Source organism: Plecotus auritus (assembly GCF_963455305.1).
Source record: "Plecotus auritus genome assembly, chromosome: 6".
Lineage (NCBI taxonomy): Eukaryota > Metazoa > Chordata > Mammalia > Chiroptera > Vespertilionidae > Plecotus > Plecotus auritus.
Genome location: NC_137773.1, coordinates 99,336,225 through 99,342,716, shown reverse-complemented (window position 1 = coordinate 99,342,716; position 6,492 = coordinate 99,336,225).

Sequence of the window (6,492 nt, the reverse complement as noted above, 5' to 3'; positions counted from 1 at the left end):
GGCTCTGCCCCAGCCTTGGAGTGGACAAATAGAGGGGTGGGGTGCTCTGCCATTCAAATGCAAGGATTGTCCCTTCCTGTTCTTCCCATCCAACATTAACTGTGGCCCCTTGGGTAGATCTTGGAGGTGAGTGAAATCATGAGAGAGATCTATGGTTTTTGAAAGGCTTTTTTTTGCAAACCTTTGTGAGCAAAAATTTGACATAAAGACCGTAGAAGCCACTTGGCTGCCCACATTTGTCAGATCTAGTTTCATATAAATAAAGCTTTCAGAAATTCAACTCAGGATAAATACATTTTCAGTAGGTTTTAGGACCAGAGCAGATGGCAAGTTCCAGAGTTTGGGTATTGCTCAAGAAGCCTTTTGAGGAAGGGCACTTAGGAAACATGTGGGTGGGGCATGGGGCCTTGGAGTCAGGAAAATGGGCCTGAAAGGAGGGCAGAGCCTCCTGACAATGAGTCCTTATCATTGTTTTCCCACTGCTAACCTGGGGGTAGAGCATCTTTGGTTCTTGCCCTCAAGAAGAGCCAGTGGACTTGCAAAGGCCCTCATGTCATTTAGGAACCTGAAGCCATATGGCCCTTGGCCCTTCAGCCCTGAGCCTCCCAAGAAGTTTACCTTCTTCATCTTCAAGCCATGTTAGCCATCAGGAGACAATGGAGACTGATCTCAATTCAATTAACTGCAGTTTCACAAACATTTATTTTATCTTCTGGGTTCCATTCTTTGAGAAGAGGGCAGGATAAAAAGGTGAATAAGGCACTATTTGCTCCTTCCGTGGAATGAGGGTCGAGTGTGGGGGCAGATTCAACCACAGATGGCTGAGGTAAGACAATATTTGATAAGAACTGAGACAGAAGCTTAAAATAGACAAAGAGAGCAGAAAAGAGAGGGGTTTACTGTGTTCTGGCCAAGAGCATCTGGGAGGGGAGAGCTTCATGAAACACATGGAATTCAACAAGGCCTTGCCTATTGAGGGAGATTTCTGGGTAGAGACAGGGATGATTCAAGAGGAACAGAGTGATAAAGAGGGGGTGAGGTGGTGAGAGGGAGGCTAGGAATGCAGAGACAATCCACAGCAGAGCACAGTGGCCTTTTGTGCGGCAGGTGAAGGATGTGGCATATGTTTAAGGCAGTACACTTGCTGGCGATTTCTGAAACTCAGAATGGGAATGTTGCCCTTCTTGACCATCACATCTGGCCTCAAAGACTAGAGTCAAATTGTTCAGGCCAGCCCCTTAGGGGTTGTAAGACCTGCAGTTGTGCAGCTGGTATCTACAGGGCTTGGGTGTCCATTTCTGGCCCTTCCCGGGCATAGAAAACTAAGGGGACTAAAATGAAGCCCACAGTCCATTTAGGCAAGATCATTTATGTTCAAGCCACTTAGCACAGTGGCCAGAACATAGAAAGTATTGAATAAGTTGTGGTCATTATTATTAGTGAATCGTTATTAAAAACCTGTGAAATAGATTTTGTTATCCCTGTTACATGAATTAATATACTGAAGCTCAGAGAGATTATATAATTATTCCAAGCTTTTGAGGCTAGTTGGTGGAGAGCCAGCATTGGACCCCCAGCCTGATTCTGAAGTCTATGTTTTTCCTGCCACATCTGTTGCCAGAATACTTAGCTGCCAGGTGAGGACAAGGGTTCTTGAATCTTGGCCAAGAGACATGGAAATGGTCATAGTGCCAGGACTAGAGAGGGTGTTGGGGAGCTGCTCATCCACTCATCACTCACTCCTGTAATTGGAATCTAATTGTCTTTGTAACACTTTCATTAAAAAGTCATCACCGTGCTGGCCAGGCAGCCCAGGAGATGTTCCCTGAAAAGTATGAGAAGACCATGCCATCAACACCACCTGGTCCCAGCCCACAGCTCTCCATCCTTCTGCATTCGGTGCCTTCTGGGTCAGTCTGGCCTGGTCCCCATTCTCATCTGACCCAGGAAATTGGCTTTGCAGCCTCTCTGGGCTTTTTATGCTTGTACGTCTCTTTAAGGAGATAAAACCCGTGACTCTTGGACATGTTTCACATGGTGGAGCATCATTGCTGGGATTGGCACCTTTGTCAAGCTTTCTTGACAGTCTAGCTCTAGCCCTAGGGGAATCAAAACAGCCCCAAAAAGATTCTATTGGATGGTACCTCCATACGGAAGACAACTATTTCATTTTCTTTAGGTGTTTCCAACCCCCCCCCCCCCACCAGAGATAATGCTCTTGCTCCTACTTGTCTCCTCTTCCTATAGCTGGGGACACAGGATCACCACTGGGAGCCATTTGAGCCCAACCTATAGTTTAATGCCAGCTATGGACTAAACTGTGTCCCCCCACAAATTAATGTGTCAAGCCCTAACCCCCAATGTGATGGCATTTGAAGGTGGGGTCTTTGGGAGGTAATTAGCCAGCCCACTCTGATGGGGATCACCTATTTGTATCTTCACCTTCACATATCCCAATCTCTGAGTCCTTATCACAGGCTCCCTCTCCTTCTCTCCACATCACTGCCCATTGGCCCAGGCAGCTCCTTCCTGGTTCTGAACATTGTTTATCTCCTTTTACTATTCCCTTCAGAATCAAACCCTTTCCTCCTGGTTTAATCCTGGAGCTTCACAGTGTGTCTACAGGTCCCTGATTCTCTTGTTCTCAACTTTAGCTGAAGGCAGGAGCCTTTATACCAGCGCTGGAGGGGCTCCCGAGACTGAAGGGCACTAGCTGATTTGGAACCCTATTAAAAATTTCAATTTTAAATCCCAGCTGATCCAAACACACGTTTTAGGGAAACTTGAGCAAACTTCATATTCCACCAATATTTGCAAAGTAGGACAGAAAGTCAAGTCATTATGAAATGATATCCTATTAGCTTACATTAATAAAAGTGGCATGGTACAAAGCCATTCATTGTGGTCCAGACATTGCCCAGCTTGCTTGACAGAGCTACTCTGTACCCCAGGACAGCTTTGTGCTTGAGCTCTGCAGAGACATGGAGGGAAGATCTGAGAGGTGCAGAGGAAATCCCACACAGGTTACATGCAGAAGCCATCAAAGGCTGGAGGAGGTGGGATACATAAGTGGGCTGTCTGGCTGCTGGTCTCAGTAACTGAGCTTCTGACAGTGACCAAGGATGGTGCCTCCAGTGAAGGATGTAGTGCCAGATACATCTGAGACACTTAGATTGATTGGTAACCAACCCCTATCATCCTAGTTGTCACAGTACAAATTAGACAGAACTGTCCTATGCTTTCATGCCCACTTCCTACTTCCTCAACATCCTCTCTTACTAATGTATGATAGCACCCCTCTTCTTTCTTATCAGGAATAAGGATGATGGCTATTTGAACCTGGTCAGATTAAAGAGCAAATATGTTAGCAATAAGAGCCAACTGGGATAAGGAAGAACAGGATTTACCTCCCTCTCACCCAACATGGTACAGTTTGCTATTCCCTGAGAAAGCATGGCCCAGTTCTGGAATTTCTGCTGAAGACCCTAGTATCTTTAGTGATCTAGCTAGACAAAGGCCAGGAGTGGTCCAGGTGAAATTGACAGGCAGTTGAAATGACATTCCACTGATATGATCAGTGGCTGCTAACCCCAGGGCTCTGAGTTGGGTGCACAATTCACCAGAGTCCCCCGAGAGCAGTCCATCATCGGGCGAGAAGCAGAGAGACTCAGAGATTCCAGCAATTCCCTAAGGCCATGGCTCTGTTCTCACTGGACCATGGTCCAACTAACTGTCATGGCTTGGGGTTTCTGGAAAGCCCTTCCCGATGCTCAGATACGTCATCTTCCATGCCCCTAAAACTCCTTCATTAGACAGATAGTCACTCATCTGTCTTAGAATGTCAGAGCTGGAAGTGACTTGAAATCCATCTAGTACATTCCTTCTCAAAATTTCTCTGCTCACAGACCCCTTGGAGAATCCTGGCTATTCTCCCAGGCACATGTATGAAATACCCATATACATGAGTCCCTTCATACACTTGGTAGGGAGTTCCTAGATTCCTCCAAACCCATTCATGGACCCGTGTTATGGCCACCTGGTCTGGTCCTCACTCTGCATTTCTTAGCTGAGCAATGGAGGTGGAGATGATCAGTGACTTGCCAGGGACACTGCTTCGCTGTCATTCCAGTGTTTCTCCAATGCTTCATTAAATGCTTGGGTCTCGACCTTGTGCAGACCTCCTGACTCCCCTCTGAAAGTGAGACTGCCCCTGCAGGGGGCACCTCCTACTGCATGTGCTGACAGGGCTGCATGGGCAGGCAGCTGAGGACAAGGAGGCCTGTCTGCGCAGGAGGATGCCTGCAACCTCACCCATGAGGAGGCAGCAGAGGTCAGCCAGTTCCAGACCAAATCCTGCCTCTGCCTTGTGACATTTGGCAGGTTATTTAACCTCTCTGAGATTTTACTTTCTCTCGTTCAAAGTGGAGATCATAGCAATGCCTGTTTGTGGTGGAAGAGAAGAGATAATGCGCATGGCAGGTGTTAAGCAGTGGTAGCTATTCATTTTCTTTTCACATTATTCAGGGAAAGCCAGTAGCCCAGGCCCTGTACCTATAACTGGCACTAGGTCCCAGTGCTGGGCTGAGCTCATTTTGTTTCTCTTTTCAGGGTTCTCAGCCAGCTCAGGCCCCCTCCTGGCTGGCCCTGCGTCCTAGGGCACCTGCTCAGGAAATACAATGCCAGCAGCAGCAGAGACGTTTGGGCCTTAAATAGCTGCCTCCCCACACAAGGTTAGCCATGCTCCTCCCACCCTCCCTCAGCCTGTCACTATCTGGCTGCCAGCTGTGAGGCCAGCTTGCCCCCTGCTGGCAGCCCAGCCCTGGAAAGCGGGTAGTGGGGCTGCAGAGTCAGAGGTCAGCCAGGGCTGAAATGGGGCAAATAGAGGACAAGGTGCCTGGGCAGAGTGCAGCCACTTTCTCAAGGCAAGAGGTAATGCTTTAGGGTGGAGCAGAGTCAGGCTGCATGCCCTCCCCACCCACAGACACAGACACAGACACACACCCAATCCTGCTGAAAAGGAGCCCCAAGGGCAGCTTTAGGTACCGGGAAATGAGAGATGGTGACAGGGGTGAGGGAGGAGGGCTGATGAAGGTAAAAGTGTGCATCAGTGTCTCAGGCTAAAAGGTTTGGTTTTGTGTGTGAGAGTGAATGTGAGAGACAGAGATAGATACAGAGACAGAGAGGTGGATATAGAGAGAGATAGAGACAGAAAGGCAGAAATAGAGACAGAGAGACAAAGATAGAGACAGAGAGAGAGTGAGAGAGACAGGGGTGTGGGAGAGAGAGACAAGGAAGGATGAGGAGGGGCATATATATGAGAGCCACACCTGAGACAGTGCCTGGGGCCTGTGCAGGACACAGAGGTCAGACTGGCTGTGCCCAGGGCTGCAGGCCCCGCCCAGTGGGAGTGCCTCCATACAGTGAGTGAAGGGAACATCCCTTATCTTTCCCCAACAGTTCAATTCCCCCACATCTAGCACAAATAGAATCCTTCCCTGCAAGGCGGCTGCCTTGTCCCCTTTAGAGCTGCTGCTTGCCTTTCAATTTGGTCTTAAGATGCGATGGATACAAATTGCAAAGGTTTGGTCAGCTTCTGAGTGAAAGCATATTTTACAGCAGGGGAAGTGAGGGAGGGAGAAGGGGAGGTGGGGAGGTGGCAGGAGGCAGAGGGAAAAAAGCTGAAATAGAAAAATTGCTGAAAGGCCTCCTGCAGCCTGTCAGGAGTATTAACTTAGGATGATGTAGGAGAAAAGACTAAGTGGTTTTTGTGTCAGCTACACTGAATCAAACGCTTCAAATATATGCCTGTACATGTGCGTGGCGGCACGCGGGGCCCACCTCAGGAATGGGAAACAGCCTCTTAGTTTTAAGGGTTTTTTATGTTTTGCAAATATAGGAAATGCTATGCATAAATTAGATTAGAAAGAGAGAGAACCATGGGGTGGGGGCTGCCTGGGCTTTGGCTGAGGGATGGGAAGGGCTGGGAGGCCAGGCCTGGCTCCCTGGGAAGGAAAGTGGAGATGGGAACAGGGTGGTCACAGAGGATGCTGTAGCGTCTTCATGAGGCTGGGAATAGTGTGTGCTGAGGCCTGGAATGAAGGAGAGCTCCCGGGCCACGGCGGGGGGTGGGGGTGGGGGACACGGGCATGTGCTGTGACAACTGACCAAAAGGAGAAAAAATCTGCATCTGCCTCATCCACAGTCCCAGATACTTCCCCTCCACCCCCCCACCAAAGGTGGCAGCAGAGAGAAAAGGTGTTCCGCTCCCAGAGTCTCCTTCAGCATTATCAGCTGACCTCAGACATCATGTATGTATGTATGTATTTATTTATTTAATATGTTTTTATTGATTTCAGATAGAAAAAGGGAGAGGGATAAAGAGACAGAAACATCAATGATGAGAGAGAATAATTGATTGGCTGCCTCCTGCATGGCCCCTATTGGGGGATTGAGCCCCCTACCCAGGCATCTGCTCTGACAGGGAATGGAACC